The sequence below is a fragment of the Pituophis catenifer genome, unplaced genomic scaffold, assembly GCF_029215685.1.
Source record: "Pituophis catenifer annectens isolate HBS135680 unplaced genomic scaffold, rPitCat1.0.hap2 SCAF_13, whole genome shotgun sequence".
NCBI lineage: Eukaryota > Metazoa > Chordata > Lepidosauria > Squamata > Colubridae > Pituophis > Pituophis catenifer.
Genome location: NW_027256893.1, coordinates 383,074 through 402,554, shown reverse-complemented (window position 1 = coordinate 402,554; position 19,481 = coordinate 383,074). Strand labels below are relative to the sequence as shown.

Genomic DNA, 19,481 nt, shown 5'->3' with positions numbered 1-19,481 from the left:
GGACAGCTTCCCCAGTACCTGGATGAAGCGTCGTATCTGGATCCGTTCCAGTCGGGTTTCAGGCCTGGATACAGCACGGAAACGGCATTGGTCGCGTTGGTTGATGATCTCTGGAGGGCTCGGGACAGGGGCTGCTCCTCTGTCCTGGTCCTGTTAGATCTCTCAGCGGCTTTTGATACCATCGACCATGGTATCATGCTGCACCGGTTGGAAGAGTTGGGGGTGGGAGGCACCGTACTAAGGTGGTTCTCCTCCTTTCTCTCTGACCGGTCGCAGTCTGTGTTGACAGGGGGGCAGAGGTCGACCCCGAGGCCCCTCATATGTGGGGTGCCACAGGGATCGGTCCTTTCGCCCCTTTTGTTCAACATTTATGTAAAGCCGCTGGGCGAGATCATCCGTGGTTTTGGGGTGAAGTACCATCAGTACGTGGATGACACCCAGCTGTACATCTCCACTCCGGACCACCCCAACGATGCCCTTGAAGTGATGTCCCAGTGCCTGGAGGCCGTACGGATCTGGATGGGGAGGAACAGGCTCAGGCTCAACCCATCCAAGACCGAGTGGCTGTGGTTTCCGACGTCCCGATATAGTCAGCTAGTGCCATCGCTGACTATTGGGGGCGAATCATTGGCCCCCACGGATGGGGCTCGCAACCTGGGTGTCCTCCTGGATTCACGGCTGTCGTTAGAAGAGCATGTGACGGCCGTGTTCGGGAGGATTTTTTATCAGGTTCGCCTGATCTGCCAGTTGCGTCCCTATCTAGATCGGGACTCCCTACACACAGTCACTCATGCCCTCGTTACTTCTCGTCTGGACTACTGCAATGCTCTCTACATGGGGCTCCCCTTGAGGTGCACTCGGAGGCTCCAACTGGCGCAGAGTGCGGCCGCGCGGGTGGTGATGGGAGCGACATGGAGTTCCCATGTAACACCTCTCCTGCGCGAGCTGCACTGGCTCCCGGTGGTCTTCCGAGTGCGCTTCAAGGTTTTGGTTATCACCTTTAAAGCGCTCCATGGCTTAGGACCTGGTTATTTACGGGACCGCCTGCTACCACCAATAGCCTCCCACCGGCCAGTACGCTCCCATAGAGAGGGGCTCCTCCGGGTGCCGTCGGCCAAACAATGTCGGCTGTCGGCCCCTAGGGGGAGAGCCTTCTCTGTGGGGGCACCTACGATTTGGAACGAGCTCCCCCCGGAGATACGTAGGATCCCGGACCTGCGCACCTTCCACCGCGCGCTTAAGACTTTTCTATTTTATCAAGCTGGCCTGGCCTAAATCTTCCCCTTTTTAAATGTGGAAATTTTAAATTTTTAAATTTTAAATTCATCTTATTTATAGGGGCATGGGTAAGGCGTTTTAAATTGGGGAGCCATTTTGGATTTAATTCTGTTTTAAACGTATTTTTAATGTTTATATTGTATGTTTTTTAATTTTGGCTGTTCACCGCCCCGAGTCCTTCGGGAGAGGGGGCGGTATAAAATCTAATAAATAATAATAATAATAATCTGCTTGAGTAAGTGGCTTTTTTCCTGACTCTGGCTAGTGGTGAGAAGAGTGGAAATGTATGTCTTGTATTTTGGTATCAGTGTCACAAATACACAGATTTTGATATTACTATAACAGTAGGTGGCTTCCCTGAAGAATAAAACATGAGAGTATCTGATGGCTATCAGAAAGGCATCTCTGTCTGGGCAATCCCTCAATCGTCCGGGCAGAGTAATAAAATGGTTTAAAATTACATACTGTGTTCCTAACAAACAGGAAGCAGCAGGTGAAGTTAAGCAGAATCACATCTGATACCTGTACAATTAGCACAGGGGCCTCCCAAGGCTGTGTGTTCTCCCCACTTCTCTTCTCTCTGTATACCAATGACTGCATCTCCAACGATCCATCTGTTAAACTACTGAAGTTTGCAGATGACACAACAGTGATCAGTCTCATTCGAGATAATGATGAATCTGTATACAGACGGGAGGTTGCACAACTAGCCTCGTGGCGTGACCGGAATAATCTGGAACTGAACACACTCAAAACCGTAGAAATGGTGGTAGAATTTAGGAGAAACCCTCCCATACTTCCACCTCTCACAATACTAGACAACACAGTATCAACAGTAGAGACCTTCAAATTTCTAGGTTCTACCATATCACAAGATCTAAAATGAACAGATAACATCAAAAACGTCATCAAAAAAGCACAACAAAGAATGTTCTTTCTGCACCAACTCAGAAAGCTCAAACTGCCCAAGGAGCTGTTGATATAGTTCTACAGAGGAGTTATTGAATCTGTCATCTGCACCTCTATAACTGTCTGGTTTGGTTCTGCAACCCAACAAGACAGACACAGACTTCAGAGAATAATTAGAACTGCAGAAAAAACAATTACTACCAACCTGCCTTCCATTGAGGACCTGTTTACTGCACGAGTCAAAAAGAGGGCTGTGAAAATATTTACAGACCCCTCACATCCTGGACATAAACGGTTTCAACTCCTATCCTCAAAACGATGCTATAGAGCACTGCACACCAGAACTAGACACAAGAACAGTTTTTCCCCAAATGCCATCACTCTGCTAAACAAATAATTCCTTCAACACTGTCAAACTACACTGCTCAAAAAAATAAAGGGAACACAAGCAGAAGACATCTGAGATCTGAATGAATGAAATAGCCTTATTAAATACTTGTTCATTACATACAGTAGTTTTGTGTTCCCTTTAGTTGTTTGAGCAGTGTATAAACTACCAGCCAAACTGCCAGCCAAAAAATTATAGGCCCATATCACTCTTAAATACAGATTACAAGATTTTTGCTAAAATATTAGCAAATAGGTTAATGACAGTCATGCAACAAATGATTCATAATGATCAAACTGGTTTTATAAATGGTAGACAAATGAAGAGTAATGTAAGGCAAGTTGTTAACCTATTGGAGTATTTCTTGATGCAGAGAAAGCATTTGATCGATTGAATTGGCAATTTTTATTGAAAATAATAGAAAAGATGCAGTTTGGGGAACATTTCACAAAATCTATTAAGGCAATATATCAGAAACAAACAGCACAAAAAACAATTAATGGTAGTTTAACAGACACTTTTAACATAGAAAAAGGAACAAGACAAGGATGCCCTTTGTCTCCATTATTGTTTATTCTGACTTTGGAATTTTTGTTAAGTAAGATATGTGGGTCGGACAAAATAAGTGGAATTAAGATTAGGCAGTATGACTATAGATTACGAGCATTCGCAGATGACTTGGTTGTTACTTTAACCCAACCATTACAGTCGGTTGTAGGTCTAATGGATATAATTAATCAATATGGACAAGTATCTGGATTTAAAATAAATGCAGGGAAAACGAAGATAATAACTAAAAATATAACTATAAAGCAAAAAAAAGAACTAGAAAGACTAATACGATTTGAAATTGTAAAAAAGGTTAAGTATTTAGGGGTTTATATTATGACATCAAATGCGAAATTATTTAAGTATAATTATGATCCATTGTGGCAAAAAATACAAAGAGAGATGGAAAACTGGAAAAAATTACAATTATCCTTGCTAGGAAGAATAGCAGCAGTAAAAATGAATGTTTTGCCTAAATTTTTGTTTCTTTTTCTTTTTTTTTTTTTTTATTGCAAAAGTTTTACAATTAGATTTTCACCCCTTTTTTCACCCCCCCCACCTCCCTCCCCAAACCCTCCCTAACCCTCCCTAACCCTCCCCCCCACAGACTTCCCTATTATATACTCATAACTAATAACACTAATAAACAAGCTTAAACCCATCCCTCCCCCTGTATAATTTTTCCTCTTTATCTCTTTACATTAAAATATTTCTAATACATTAAAATATTTCTAATACATTATTTTCAAATAAAAGCTATTTGATACTTTCTAGTTTGGTATTTGTTCTGAACATATTCTATCCACCTTTTCCATTCCCATTCATAAGTCTCTTGTGAACGATCTTTTAAATATGCTGAAATCTTCGTCATCTCAGCAAAACTGGCCATCTTCAAAGTCCATTCCTCGATAGTGGGTAAAGCTTCATTCTTCCAATATTTACCTATCAACAATCTTGCTGCTGTTATCATATACAATATCAGTTTTATCTCACCCCGTGTAAAACCCTTAACTATACCCAATAAAAACAACTGTGGAGAAAATTGAATTTTTTTCCTCAAAACATTCTGCATGACCCACCAAATTTTTATCCAAAAAGCCTTAACTTTCCTACAGGTCCACCAAACATGATAATACGTGGCATCTAAACATTCACATCTCCAACATTTTGGCTGAACATTAGGGTACATACATGACAACTTTTTGGGATCTAAATGCCATCTATAAAACATTTTATAAAAATTTTCTCTCAGGTTTTGCGACTGTGTAAATTTAACATTCTGAACCCAAATTTTTTCCCATGTTTCCAGCATCACTGGTTCTTCAAAATTCTGTGCCCACTTAATCATACAGTCTTTAACTAATTCAGTTTCTGAATCTCTTTCTAGCAAAACATTATAAAGCCTTTTAATATGCATTGGACCTTTCTCTCTTATATGTCTAACCAATTCTTCCTCATGCAACATAATACCAGTTTTTTGGTCCTCTTTCCATCTCAGTTGTAATTGATTATATTGTAACCAAGTTAGATTAAGCCCTTCATCCAACAGTGTCTGTAATGTCTTCAGCTGCCATCTGCCCGCATCTGTAAAAAGAACCTCTTTGTATAAAAACCCCCCGAGTGACATTATATTTGTATTCCACAAAGTATGACCAAGATCCAGCCATAGCGGTATTTTGTAATCCCATTTGAGTCGGTGCTTCTTCCAAACTCTCATCAAAGAGTCTCTAAGTATATGACTTTTAAATACTTTATCAACTTTGTCATCGTAGAATAAGTAGGCATGCCATCCAAATTCAAGGTCAAAACTTTCTGCTTTCAATATTCCAGTCTTTTTACTTCCAAACCAATCACTTGTTAAAGTTAAAGCTGCTGCATCATAATATAACTGTAGGTTTGGGAGTTTAAGACCTCGTCTTTCTGGAACATCTTGCATAATTTTCAATTTCACTCTCGGCTTCTTCTCGTTCCAGACAAACTTATTCACACCAGACTGCCAGACTTTCAATTGTTTATCACTTTTAAGCACCGGAATCATTTGAAACAAAAACAGAAATCTTGGCAAAATGTTCATCTTAACTGCTGCTATTCTTCCAAGTAGAGACAGTTGCAGCTTTTTCCAAGTCTCCATATCCTTCTGAACCTCTCGCCACAACACCTCATAATTATTTTGAAACAATTTCATGTTTGATTCTGCAACCTGAACTCCAAGATATTTTACCTTAGGTACAATTTCAAAACCTGCCCTCCTTTCAAGCTCATGTTTACGATCTTGTGTCATATTTTTAACTATCATTTTAGTCTTTTTTGAATTCAGTCTAAAACCTGAAACTCTACCATAGTCTTGTATAATGTCGTTCATCAGGATTATTGATTCCATTGGTTGTGATAGGGTAACGACCAGATCATCTGCAAATGCCTTTATTCTATAATCCTCTTGCCTTATCATTATGCCTTTCAAAATTTTAGAGTCCCGTATTGTATTTAACAAGACTTCCAATGTTAAAATAAATAAAAGTGGGGACAACGGACATCCCTGTCTTGTTCCTTTTTCAATTTTAAACTCTGTCGTCAAACTTCCATTAATAATAATCTGTGCTTTTTGCTCTTGATAAATTGCTGAGATCGCCTGTATAAATTGGTCCCCAAAGCCCATCTTTTTTAAAGTCTTTAGTAGAAAATTCCAATCCACTCTATCAAAGGCCTTCTCTGCATCCAAAAAAACCAGCACTGCAGGAATCTGTTTATTCTTATCAAGATATTCCAATAAGTCTATTACCTGCCTTACATTGTCCTTCATATATCTACCCTCAATAAATCCCGCTTGGTCCTCATGAATCACCTTTTGGATTACTGGCATCAACCTGTTGGCTAATACCTTCGCATAAATTTTATAGTCTGTATTCAAAAGAGATATTGGTCTATAATTCTCTGGTTTTTTAGGACCAACTTGTTCTTTTGGTATCAAAGATATATAAGCAGTTGTCCAAGATGGGGGTATTTTACCCCCTTGTTGAATATTGCAAAATAAATCTCTAAGTTGTCCCACCATTTCAGCTTGTAAAGTTTTATAATACACTGCAGTCAAACCATCCGTGCCAGAAGCTTTGGCTGTTTTTAGCTGTTTAATTGCTGCTGTTATCTCCTCCTCTGTTATAGGATAATTCATTCTTTCCTTTTGTTGATCGGTAATTTTTGTAACTCTCTTATCATTTAAATATTTTTCTATAAGTCCATTCTGCACCTCTTCTTTGGCATATAATTTAGTATAATAGTCCACAAAAGCTTCTTTAATTAATTTTTGTTGAAAGATTTCTTTCCCTCCAATATCAATACAATCGATAATCCGTGCACTTTGTTTTTTCCTCAATGTGTAAGCCAACCATCTGCCCGGTTTATTAGCGTTGCAAAATGTGTTATGCTTCGCGTATTGTAGGCTTGTTGCAACTTGTTCCGCCATAAGCATTTGAAATTGATCTTTCAAAAGTTTTATAGCACTTCGTATTCTTTCATCTGATGGATTTTTAATAAGTAACTGTTCTTTATTCTTTATTTCCATTTCCAACTCAGATCTTTTCTTTTGTCGGAGCAGTCTATGTTTAGAATTCATATAGATAAGTACCCCTCTCATATAAGCTTTACTTGCGTCCCAAACAATTTCAATTGGGGTACCTTTATTCAAATTTATTTCAAAAAATTCTTTCAAATGCTTTTTAAGTTCTATTGTATTTTTTTCATATCTAAACAAGTTCTCATTTAATCTCCAAGAACGTCTCTCAACCTTATCCATCTCAATTTCTATCCATACAGGGCTATGGTCAGTCAAAGTTCTTGGAAAAATCTTTGTTCTTTTTGTCTTAACAAGTAGATCATTTGACAACAGAATAAAATCAATCCTAGAAAAGGATCTATGTCTATCAGAAAAGAAAGTGTAGTCCAATTCATTTGGATTATGTATTCTCCAAACATCTTTTAATTCCATATCTTCTTTCAAATCAAAAAAAGTCTGTGGTAGTCTAATTCTAGACTTTGCCAAGCTCTTTTTATCTAGTTTAGAATCAATTACTCCATTCCAGTCTCCCATAATTAAAATAGATCTATAGTCCCATTGCAATATTTTAGTATGTAACATCTTATAAAAATAGTCCTGTTGTTGGTTGGGAGCATAAATTCCAATCAAAAGAATTTGTCCATTTGCTGTAAGCAATTCAATTGCTACAAACCTACCATCTTGATCTGCTTCTATAACTTTCGCTGTTAATTTTTTATTTACATAAATAACCACACCATTCTTTTTCTGCGAAGTTGAAGATATATAATGTGCTCCTAGTTTTGGATTTATCAAATATTTTTGATCTTGAGTTGTGATATGCGTTTCTTGTAAACATATTATATCATTATTAAATTGTTTCAAATATGTAAATAATTTCTTCCTTTTCTGTGCTGAATTCAACCCATTAACATTCCAAGATAGACATTTAAAGGTCATCAGCCTCTTTCTGTAGCGCAGAGCAAAATATTTGAAGTTCATCCGAGAGCTTCGATCTCGCTCCTCCCATAGCGCCACTCTCTTGTACGGTACTCTTAACTGCCTTCTTGTCTTGTCTTTCCTGTTGTTGTTGTTGCTTTTGTTTAAGTAGCTTGGATTGAGCTCTAGTTATACGTTGATCTTTAACTTCAGTCAACTGAATCAAATCCAAAATTGGAGAAGAATCCAACAAGGGCTCACTCAGAAAACCTCCTTCTGCACCTTGCACTATTTCTAATTCCTGCTTAGACTGTTCTTTCAATTGCCTCTCTTCACTCTCCTTAATCTCCAAAACTGTAGATGTACGTGGAGATGGTGTTCTTTCCTCAAGAATAGTACTATAAAAGTGTTGTGCCTTCTCCACGGTATTCAACCGATATCCTTCTCCCTTATATCTAAAAATTATCCCAGCTGGTGCGTCCCACCGGAAGGGTATCTGTAAGTTTTTCAATTCCTTAACAAGAAAACCAAATTCTTTTCTAACTTTCAACATTTTAGGAGGTAATTCTTTAAAAATTTCAAGTCGTGAACCCCCCACTTGTACAGAAGTATGAAAAGATTTTTGCAGGATATCATTTCTAATTTCTCTGTCAGTAAAGTATATGACCACATCTCTGGGCAGTTGTCTTTGTCTGGCCACCCAAGAGTTCACTCTGTAAATTTTATCTATTTTATGAAATACCAAATCAGGATTAGCTTGTAAAATCTTAGCCAAGGCTTCAGAGCAAACTTGTCTCAAATCCTGTCTCTCCTCCTCTCGAATTCCCCGAAGCCGTGTGGCAAATTCCATCGCCCGGAATTGTATCATAACAATCTCATCTTCAATTCTCTGCATTTTATTATCAACTTCCGCCACGTGTTTATTGGACCCGTGTCCCTCCTGGTTGGTGCTGGCCTCCCGGGAGGTTACACGAGGCTGGCTCCAGGGGATTATAAGTGCTTCTCTGAGTGAGGGTGCCTTTCCTGCCGCCTTGAAAGAGGCGGTAGTGAGGCCCCTCCTCAAGAAGCCTTCCCTGGACCCAGCTGAATTAGCCAACTATCGTCCAGTCTCCAACCTTCGTTTTGTGGCGAAGGTTGTTGAGAGCGTGGTGGCACGACAACTTCCCCGGCACCTGGATGAAGCTATCTATCTAGACCCGTACCAGTCGGGCTTCAGGCAGGGGTACAGCACTGAAACGGCATTGGTCGCGTTGGTGGATGATCTCTGGAGGGCTCGGGACAGGGGCTGCTCCTCTGTCCTAGTCCTATTAGACCTCTCGGCGGCTTTTGATACCATCGACCATGGTATCATGCTGCAGCGGTTGAGGGGGTTAGGAATAGGGGGCACCGTTTTGCGGTGGTTCTCCTCCTTCCTCTCCGACCGCTCGCAGTTTGTGTTGGCAGGGGGACAGAGGTCGACCTCGAGGCATCTCGCATGGGGAGTGCCACAAGGGTCGGTCCTCTCGCCTCTCCTGTTCAACATTTATGTGAAGCCGCTGGGTGAGATCATCCGTGGTTTCGGGGTGAAGTGTCATCTGTACGCTGACGATACTCAGCTGTACATCTCCACCCCAGACCACCCCAACGATGCCCTTGATGTGATGTCCCGCTGCCTGGAGGCCGTGCGGGCCTGGATGGGGAGGAACAGGCTCAGACTCAACCCCTCCAAGACCGAGTGGCTGTGGCTTCCGGCGCCCCGATATGGTCAGCAGGTGCCATCGCTGACTATTGGGGGTGAATCTTTGCCCCCCACAGAGAGGGCTCGCAATCTGGGTGTCCTCCTGGACGCACGGCTGTCTTTAGAAGAGCATATGACGGCCGTGGCCAGGGGGGCCTTTTATCAGGTTCGCCTGATTCGCCAGTTGCAGCCCTTTCTGGATCGGGACGCCTTGCGCACGGTCACTCACGCCCTTGTCACCTCCCGGTTGGACTATTGTAATGCTCTCTACATGGGGCTCCCCTTGAAGAGCACTCGGAGGCTCCAACTGGTCCAGAATGCGGCCGCGCGGGTGGTTATGGGTGCAACCCGTTGTGCCCATGTGACACCCCTCCTGCGCGAGCTGCACTGGCTCCCAGTGGTCTTCCGGGTGCGATTCAAGGTGTTGGTTACCACCTTTAAAGCGCTCCATGGCATAGGACCCGGGTACCTTCGAGACCGACTTCTGCCACCAATAGCCTCCCACCGACCAGTTCGCTCCCACAGAGAGGGTCTCCTCCGGGTGCCATCAGCCAAGTTATGTCGGCTGGCAACACCCAGGGGGAGGGCCTTCTCTGTGGGAGCTCCAGCCCTGTGGAATGAATTGCCCCCCGAAATACGAAAGATTTCCGACCTCCGGGTGTTTCGCTGCGCTCTGAAGACCCTGTTGTTCCGCCAGGCAGGGCTATTAACATAATGTTTTAAATTGGGGTATTTTAAATTTCTGGGATTTTAATTGGAGCCTAATTATTTAATGATTTTAAATTTTAATTGTTGTCATGTTTTTTGTGTTTTTAAATAGGCTGTACACCGCCCTGAGTCCTTCGGGAGAAGGGCGGTATAGAAATAAAATTATTATTATTATTATTATTATTATTCATCAGTTTTATAATCATTGTCTTTCATCTTAACATTAACTTCTGATTTAAGTTCTTCAACTTTAAAATCAACTTTCCCAATAAATTCTGCCAGGCCAGACGCCACTTCTGATATTTTTTTGGTCACATTATTTTGATTCTGTTTCACCATGTCTTTAACTTCATTAATTTCCTGCATAAATTCCTGATGTGATTTTTGAAGTTTATCATCTATCTCCTGTTGAGATTTTTGAAATTTATCATCCAAAGTTTTAGAAATAAATTCTTTTAAGTCTCCCATATCAAAATCTTTTTTCTGAGTCTGTGTCTGTTGTGCAGGGGGAGGTTGCGTTTTATGTGTGGGAGATCCACCTCCTGTTGCCTTCACTTCCTGCTTCTTTGAGGCCATCCTGTCACGTAGGCTAGTTTTACTAAAAAGGGAAGTTCTTCTTCCTTTCCCACCTCCACAAAGACTTCTAAAAAAGTCCCCCAGATTTAATCAAATAAGAACCAAAGTGAAGCAAAGTCCAGTATTGAAAAAGGAGAAATTTCTCTCTTATTTCTCTTGTTGCAAGCGAAGCAACTTCGTATCAGTTTAGAAACTTTGTAACAAAGCAAGATGAGTTCAGCAATCCACACTCGCCCGCTCGTTAAGTCTGAGGCTAAGCGCCATGTTTTTACAGTTCACTTTCACTCATCCGCATTTTTTCACTCAGATTAGAAAGCCAAGAAAACTCTAATACTTGCGATTCCGAGTTTCAGGGTTCAAGTAACAGTATGCTGCTTATTAAGGCTGATTCCTTTTCCTTCAATTAAAAGTTTCCTGTAGCCGGCTTGTTCTGCAGAAGCAGACTTGTCCCACGCCGCCTGGAGTTCCAGCAGGTTGAATGGGAGCCGCTCCTGTTCCCTCCCCAGAAACTATTCCCTGGGGGGGTTGCAGGGGCTCAACCTGGACCCTGCGATCTCTCTTCAAAAATCCTAAAGATTTTTGAAGTTTTCGAGCCGCTTCTTCGTCGCGAAGCGGCTCTACAAGCGGCGGGGCTGGCGGAGCTTCAAAAGGCACCGCCGCCGCCGAAGACACGGAAACCGGAAGTCCAATTTTTGTTTCTTTTTCAAATGATACCAATACTTAAAAAAGATGAGAATTTGAAGATATGGCAGAAGGGTATTAATAATTTTGTTTGGGCAGGGAAGAGACCGAGAATAAAACAAAAAATAATGCAGGATACACGTGAAAGAGGAGGTCTCAAAATGCCTAACTTAAGACTTTATTATGAGGCAGCTGTTCTATCAGCAATGAGTGATTGGATGAATTTAACAGAAAAAAGAATATTGAATATCGAGGGATATGATTTGGTTTACGGGTGGCATGCTTATTTATTATATGATAAGAAAGTGGACAAGACTTTTAAAAGTCATATATTAAGGAATGCTCTATTGCGTGTCTGGAAAAAGTACAAGTATAAACTAAACAAGAAGTTACCATTGTGGGCAATACCCAGACACGTGATAGAGAATATAAGTGTAGAACAAAGGCAGGATGTGATTACATATAAAGAGCTTCTTAACAAGGAAAGAGGTATACTACAATTAAAATCTCTGAATCAACTAAGAGAAGAAAGGACAATTCGAACATGGTTTCAATATGTACAGTTGCAAGCTAGATGGAGAGAAGATCAGAAAATTGGTTTTCTGCAAAATGAGGAATTTGGTAAAACAGATTAGAGATCAAAGTCAAATGCATAGAAAAAGGTTGTATAATGCAGTGCTAGAAATAGATTCAGAAACGGAGTTAGCTAAGGACTGTATGATAAAGTGGGCACAAAATATTGAAGAACCAATAATGATGGAAACATGGGAAAAAATATGGGTCAGAAATGTGAAGTTCACGTGTTGTAGAAATAAAGAACTGAAGCACATTCCTGGGTCAGACAGATCTGTTTATTTGCGCAAAGATTCAGGGCTTTGTTTGAAAGTTGCAACCTGAATGAAGATTAGTCATTTTTCTATTACTTAAATATGTTTTCAAGACAAAGAGTCCCATGAGCCTTTTCCGGCTTCCATATATGGTTACATTAAAAATACATTTCACTTACATTACACTTTACTAATTATAAAACTATTACATGCTACTTAATACAATTATTTTGGCTATACATTTTCACTACTTCATGATTTAACCATTATACCTTAACTAACCCATCACTTCATGTTTTACTACTGTTCCTTAAAAGCTGTAATGTGTAAATGCAGAAATTATGACTATACTTTTAAACAATAAATAACTTTTTGCATCCCCTGTATCCGTCCAGATGTTCACATTTGATTCTGTTAAGAAGATGTATAGAATCAGAGAGTTGGACACAGGGCCATAGGTCAAGTGATTAGGGGAACATCCATGAACTAATTGCTCAGTTCTATTCTCCATTCTTAACTTTTCTGCTGGATGACAGCTGAGCCTTATCAGAAGATATATTTGACTAATAAGGCAGTCCAGCTGCTTTTAGCCAGCACGTATCTTTAAGTGAATAGATGAGCTCATTCAAAGGTTTTATTTTATTTATTTTATTTATTAGATTTTTATACCGCCCCCTCTCCCGAAGGACTCGGGGCGGTGCACAGCCAAAGTTAAAAACATACAATATAAACAATTAAAATACGTTTAAAACAGAATTAAATCTAAAATGGCTCCCCAATTTAAAATGCCTTACCCATACCCCTATAAAAAGACGAATTTAAAATTTAAAAATTTAAAATTTCCACATTTAAAAAGGGGGGAGATTTAGGCCAGGCCAGCTTGATAAAATAGAAAAGTCTTAAGCGCGCGGCGGAAGGTGCGCAGATCCGGGATCCTACGTATCTCCGGGGGGAGCTCGTTCCAAATCGTAGGTGCCCCCACAGAGAAGGCTCTCCCCCTAGGGGCCGACAGCCGACATTGTTTGGCCGACGGCACCCGGAGGAGCCCCTCTCTATGGGAGCGCCTTGTCGCCCCCATAATCCCCCGCGTGGCCGCGTTCTGGACCAGCTGGAGCCTCCGGGTGCTCCCCAGGGGGAGCCCCATGTAGAGAGCGTTGCAGTAGTCCAGGCGGGAAGTAACGAGTGCCTGAGTGACTGTGCGTAGGGAGTCCCGGTCTAGAAAGGGGCGCAACTGGCGTATCAGGCGGACCTGATAAAAAGCTCCCCTGGCCACGGCCGTCAAATGATCTTCTAATGACAGCCGTGCATCCAGTAGGACGCCCAAGTTACGAGCCCTCTCCGTGGGGGCGAGTGATTCGCCCCCAATAGCCAGCGATGGCGTCAGCTGGCTATATCGGGACGCCGGAAGCCCAGCCACTCGGTCTTGGAGGGGTTGAGTTGGAGCCTGTTTCTCCCCATCCAGGCCCGCACGGCCTCCAGGCACTGGGACATCACTTCAAGGGCATCGTTGGGGTGGCCTGGGGTGGAGATGTACAGCTGGGTATCATCAGCGTACTGATGGAACTCCACCCCGAAGCCACGGATGATCTCACCCAGCGGCTTTACATAAATATTGAACAGAAGGGGCGAGAGGACCGACCCTTGTGGCACCCCACAAGCAAGGTGCCTCGGGGTCGACCGCTGCCCCCCTGTCAACACAGATTGCGACCGGTCAGAGAGGTAGGAGGAGAACCACCGCAAAACGGTGCCCCCCACCCCCAACCCCGCCAACCGGTGCAACATGATACCATGGTCGATGGTATCAAAAGCCGCTGAGAGGTCTAACAGGACCAGGATAGAGGAGCAACCCCTATCCCAAGCCCTCCAGAGATCATCCACCAACGCGACCAATGCCGTTTCCGTGCTGTGCCCAGGCCGGAAGCCGGACTGGAGCGGGTCTAGATAGACAGCTTCATCCAGGTACCGGGGAAGCTGTTGCGCCACCACACTCTCAACAACCTTCGCAACAAAGCGAAGGTTGGAGACTGGACGATAGTTAGCCAAAACAGCCGGATCCAGAGAGGGCTTCTTGAGGAGGGGCCTCACAACCGCTTCTTTCAAAGCGGCCGGCAGGACCCCCTCACTCAAAGAAGCGTTAACAATCTTCTGGAGCCAGCCTCGTGTCACCTCCCGGGAAGCCAGTACCAACCAGGAGGGGCACGGGTCCAATAAACATGTGGTTGCGTTCAGCCGTCCCAGGACCCTGTCCATGTCCTCGGGAGCCACAGGATCGAACTCCCCCCAGATAACACTCTCAAGACCTGTCTCAGTCATCCCGTCCGGACATACCCAGTCAGAGGCCAGCCCTTCCCGAATCTGAGCGATTTTGTCATACAGATACTGCACAAAGTCCTCAGCTCGGCCCTGCAAGGGGTCATCCCGCACTTCCAGATGGAGGAGGGAGCGGGTCACCCTAAACAGGGCGGCTGGGCGATTATCTGATGACGCGATAAGAGCGGCAAAATAGCTAGATTTCGCTGCTTTTATCGCCACTAGGTAGGTCTTAATATGAGACCTCACCAGTGTTTGGTCGGATTCGGAGCGGCTGGTCCTCCAACTACTCTCCAGGCGTCTTTTCCGGCGCTTCATCTCCCTAAGCTCCTCGGAGAACCAAGGAGCTAGGTGAGTTCGGTGCCGGGTCAGAGGCCGCAAAGGCACGACACGGTCCAAGGCCCCGGCAGCCGCACTATCCCAGGCGGCCACCAGGTCTTCAGCCGAGTCATGAGCCAGAGTCTCAGGAAATGGCCCAAGCTCCATCTGGAACCTATCAGGGTCCATCAGGCGCCTGGGGCGGAACCACCTGGTCGGTTCCGCCTCCCTGCGGCGGGGTGCAGCGGTTAGAAAGTCCAGTCGAAGGAGCGAGTGGTCAGACCATGACAAGGGTTCGATGGCTATATCCCCTATATCAAGGCCACTCAACCACTGACCAGAGACAAAAACTACGTCCAGAGTGTGTCCCCCTATGTGAGTGGGGTCATGAATTAACTGAGTAAGGTCCATGGCCGTCATGGAAGCCATGAACTCTCAAGCCACCTCAGACGTTTCACCGATAGATGGCAGGTTGAAATCCCCCATAATAACAAGTCTGGGGGTGTCCACCGCCACCTCGGCTATAACGTTAAGCAGCTCGGGCAGGGCCGTTGCCACGTGGCAGGGAGCCAGGTACGTGACCAACAAGCCCATCTGTACTCCACGACCCCACTTTACAAAGAGGGACTCACATCCGGCTATCTGTGGAACAGTGGTCTCCCTTGGATCCAGACCTTCCTTTATAATAACCGCCACCCCCCCCGCCCCTGCCCTGAGCCCTCGGCTGATGAAATGCACGGAAGCCTGGTGGGCATATATCCACTAGGGGAACTCCCCCCTCCTGGCCCAACCAGGTCTCCGTAATGCCCGCCAGGTCCGCCTCCCCCTCCAGAATAAGATCGTGAATGAGGGGGGCTTTATTAACAACGGACCCCTGAGAATCTGGACAGCCTGGGGAACGAGAAAAGCATTGGGGACCGGAGTGCGCAATCGCTCTAAAATAGCGAGTGCGCATTCCCCAAACATGATGTGGGGAATTCAAACATAACATTACTTAATATAACTTTTCAAGACAAATCACGTCCCTAGCTATAAGTAAATCATTCATTTTCACTATAACATAAATTTTCAAAACAAATCATATCCCTAGATACAGGTATAGTCATTCATTTTCACTACTACTATCCTCCCCAGACAAAATGATTGTAATTTTTCCATCTCCATTTTTTCCTGACTTTTTTGCGAACCTTCTTCTTCAGTCTTATTCCTCCGCCTTCTTCTATTTTTATAAGTTCTTGAATTTTCAGCTGAAATTGCTGTACCTTACAATCTTGTTCTCTTCGCAAAGTAATTCCTTTCAGTAAACACACCTCTTTAACTGCGCTTGAGAGTCCATTTTTGTAAAAAAGTTGTAAAATTCCACTTCGAGTCCACCTTCTTATATTAGAAATCCCAACGCCTCCTGACAATTTTCCAGTTGACTGTGTCAAAGCCTCTGGAGAAATCTCTCTCAATATTTCCTGGTTACACTCCTTCAAACCTCTCAGCCTTTCCTTCTTAATTTGAAAAACATCCATTCCATTTTCCAAAGGCACATTAAACTGGATTGTTTCTTCCACCTCTTCATTCAGCAACTCACTATTATTTGGCAACTGAAGAACCGCTACAGTATCTTCACTTGCAACTTTGTTTCGAACTTGAATAAAATCCTTGTTGAAAAACACTTCCATTCTTTCCACCAACACGGAGGTAAATGATTCTAAAATTTCTTTAAAAAGATCCTCAATCAGTATTTGTGTTTTACTGATGTTTGTAATAGTGAGCCTTCATCACTTTCAAAAAAGCCAGCCATTTTTTTTTGTCCATCCACCTTGAACAATGCTGGGTGTTAACAGATTTATCGAGAGTTAAATTTCACTTTCACTTTCACACCCTAATAAGCACAAGCGCCATTTTCTTCACTCCTTTAAGCAGCTTCAAAAAGTAGCAATTTAAGCGTGGAATTAAGAGTTTGTTACTTACGATTGCTTGCTCTCCTGTCTTCACTCCATCTGCGTATAATCAACTTGGATCTCAGTAAAAATTGCAGAAGTGGTCACGACGTTTTTTTTCTGCTTAAAGCAGAAGCGCCCTGGATCTCGGAGTTTCACCGGACTTCCTGGGGAGCTCTCACCCTCCGAGCCCCCAAAACTATTTCAGGGGCTTTCGGGGAGCTCTACCCCCATCCGATTGCTCTCCTTTCCCTCTTCTCCCGGGGGAAAGGTTTTCCAGCCGCCAGACAGCTGATTTGCGCTGTCAGGGCGGCTTTACAAGATCACAGGGCTGACGCTCCAAGAGAGAGCGTCCAGCAATGTCGGCGGTGCCACCGGAAGTCCCGTATTGGCAAAACCTTTGCCAGCTATCATCAGCAATCTAGCTAGCCCATCAAAAACAGCCTTTAATTACGGTAATTGAAAAGGACGAGGGCCATCCCAATGCTCTCTCCATTCATTCAGCATTACAGGGCATCATCAGACCTAAATTGGTTAAAAGATCATGTGCCACAAATCATTTGGACTCCCAATTGCAACAATGGATCCAAAAACACTCCGGAGCGCTTAGTCTGTTACCTTAAGGAAGCTTAAACCCCTTCTAAACTAAGGTGAGTAGGACAGACACCACCATTTCTGCTTTGCTGGGAACAAGTCTCAGTCTATCTAATTCAGGAGTGGGCAATTGTAGCTCTTTTACAACCTGTGGACTTCAACTCCCAGAATTCCTGAGACAGCTTGGCTGGGAGTTGAAGTCCACATATTGTAAAAGAGCCACAATTGCTCACTCCTGATCTAATCTATTGTTCTGCTTAAGCTCTGATAAAGAGCTTCAAGCAATGGGTTTATATTAGATCAGTGGTTCTCAACCTTCCTAATGCCGCGACCCTTTAATACAGTTCCTCATGTTGTGGTGACCCCCAACCAGGGGTGGCTTCTAAATTTTTTTGCTACCAGTTCTTTGGGCGTGCTTATTTTGTGGGTGTGGCTTGGAGGTCATGTGACTGGGTGGGCGTGGCTAGCTGGTCATGTGACCGGGTGGCCATGGCTATGTGTATAGGGACTACTCAGAGGGCTGAAAAAAGTCATTTCTGACAGGTCCTCGCACTTTTGACTGGTCCTTACACTTATGACCATCCTCACATTTATGCCTGTGCAGCATTCTTAACAACCATGTCACTCATTTCACAACTGCTTCTCTTCAACATGGTATAAGATAGGGCAAAAAACGTAAAATGTGAGGACAGTCATAAATTCGAGGACTGGTCAAAAGTGCAAGGACCAGTCAAAAATAACTTTTTCAGCCCTCTGAGTAGTCCCTGTGCACAAAAGGACTACCCAGAGGGCTGAAAAATGTGATTTCTGACAGGTCTTTGCACTTTTGACCGGTCTTCGCAGTTATGACTGGTCATCATTTATGCCCATTGTACCATTCTTAACAACCGTGTCACTCATTTCACAACTGCTTCTCTTCACCATAGTGACAAGATAGGGCAAAAACGTAAATTGTGAGGACAGTCGTAAGTTCAAGGACTGGTCAAAAGTGCGAGGACCAGTCAAAAATAACTTTTTCAGCCCTCTGAGTAGTCCATATGCATAAAAGGATACAGCAATAGAGAGGGATGAAGGAAGGGAAGGGAAATTAGAGTAGGAGTGAAGGTAAGAGAGGGAGGAAGAGAGGAGGAGAAGGAGAAAGAAAGAGGAAGTAGGGAGAAGAAGAAGAGGGGGGGAAGAGAAAATAAGAAAGAAAGAAAAGACAGAGGTGGTAGGTTTGAGGAGAAAGTTTGCTGTACAATAAAAAAGATGAAAGGGAAGAAAGCCAACCCCAAACAAATATTAAGATATTAAGATAAAGAATGAATTGTTAAACTTTAAAGAATAAAAGAGAACAAATAGCAATAAATAGGAATAATTAGAAACACACATACAAACATACAATGTATTTTCTTTGAACAGAGTATTTGGCCGGTTCACAAATTTAAACAGTTGTAGGAGGTTAGCATCCACCCCTTTCCTAGAAGAATGACATATTTTGGGAAATATTAAAAAGGCAGAATATTATATTTCCCTGGATGAGAAATGGAGAAGCATATTTTACAGACAAAGCAGCTCCCACCTTCCTGCCCCCCACCCTTTGTTAATGGACCAGAGGCAGAAAGTCAATCCTTTGTCAAAGGACATTTGCAACACAATAGCAACAGAAACTAACACAATGGGCCGCATCAAGCCATGTGATCCTGTCCACCATTAAACCATCTTTCCAAGCAGTCTCCATGTTTCCAGTGTCTTTTTCCTCACTTGGAGCAGAACCCAGAAGGATATTTCTTCCAACACAGTATTTAGTCAATTAAATTTACAATTTCTATATTTCCTTTTTACCATATTTATGCCTCATCTATTTTTTAAAAAAACCAATATTACCCTTCATCCTCATCTCTAATCTTAATCAAATTCAATTTTTCCCTTCTATTCTATATTATACCCCTTCATATTGTCATCTATTTTTATATCCATCCTCACATTGGTTAATTATGTAATACAGTTGTTTAATACAAATTCAACATTTTAATATAAATCAATTAGTTATATAACTATCTTTTTTGTATATTAATCAATATGAACATGAATATTCCAATTATTTCCATGCAATCCAATTTCTTACAAATCAATTAATTATATTTACCAATAATAATAAACCAAATAATTTCCCCCATATATTCCTCCAAACCACAACTTAACCATTTCTGCTTTCAACACAATATGCAATTAATAGTATCTCAAT

At 42.7% G+C, this 19,481-nt stretch overlaps 1 protein-coding gene across 1 annotated transcript in view; it reads right to left on the bottom strand.

The window, feature by feature from the left end:
- Positions 1 to 19,481, bottom strand: part of HYDIN (HYDIN axonemal central pair apparatus protein) — a 422,362-nt gene that overhangs the window by 370,297 nt on the left and 32,584 nt on the right. The window lies entirely within an intron of this gene.